We start from the raw sequence: 1,045 nt of genomic DNA, 5'->3' as shown, positions 1-1,045 counted from the left end.
GAGCTACCCGGGTTAGATGCCTCAAAGTCGGGTTGAGCAGTCACATTCACCCCCATCCCCTTTCGGCCCCCTTCCCACGGTTGGAAATGCATGAAAATCGGCCTGTACACGGTGGGCGCTCCCCCCTCGAAGGTGAGACCTTCGGCAGAACCGCCGGGTCAAATCCGGCCGAGCTACCCGCGTTAGAGGTCTCAATGTCGGCTTCAGCAGTCACATTCAATCCCATTCCCGTTTGGACCTCTTCCCGCCGATGGAAATGCACAAAATTCGGCCTGAACACGCGGGACGCTCCCCCCTCGAAGGTGAGACCTTCGGCAGAACCGCCGGGTCAAATCCGGCCGAGCTACCCGCGTTAGAGGTCTCAATGTCGGCTTCAGCAGTCACATTCAATCCCATTCCCGTTTGGACCTCTTCCCGCCGATGGAAATGCACAAAATTCGGCCTGAACACGCGGGACGCTCCCCCCTCGAAGGCGAGACCGTCGCCAGAACCGCCGGGTCAAATCCGGCCGAGCTACCCGCGTTAGAGGTCTCAATGTCGGCTTCAGCAGTCACATTCAATCCCATTCCCGTTTGGAACACTTCCCGCCGTTAACAATGCACGATATTCGGCCTGAACACGCGGGACGCTCCCCCCTCGAAGGTGAGACCTTCGGCAGAACCGCCGGGTCAAATCCTGCCGAGCTACCCGCGTTAGAGGTCTCAATGTCGGCTTCAGCAGTCACATTCAATCCCATTCCCGTTTGGACCTCTTCCCGCCGATGGAAATGCACAAAATTCGGCCTGAACACGCGGGGCGCTCCCCCCTCGAAGGCGAGACCGTCGCCAGAACCGCCGGGTCAAATCCGGCTGAGCTACCCGCGTTACAGGTCTCAAAGTCGGCTTCAGCAGTCACATTCAATCCCATTCCCTTTTGGAACACTTCCCGCCGTTAACAATGCACGATATTCGGACTGAACACGGGGGCCGGTCCGCCCTCGAAGTCAACACCGTCCGCAGAACCGCCGGGGCAAATCCGGCTGAGCTACCCCGCCCCCGAACACTCA

This window comes from Chiloscyllium punctatum, unplaced genomic scaffold, assembly GCF_047496795.1.
Source record: "Chiloscyllium punctatum isolate Juve2018m unplaced genomic scaffold, sChiPun1.3 scaffold_521, whole genome shotgun sequence".
NCBI classification, from domain to species: Eukaryota; Metazoa; Chordata; class Chondrichthyes; order Orectolobiformes; family Hemiscylliidae; genus Chiloscyllium; species Chiloscyllium punctatum.
Note: the sequence above shows the minus strand (reverse complement) of the source record.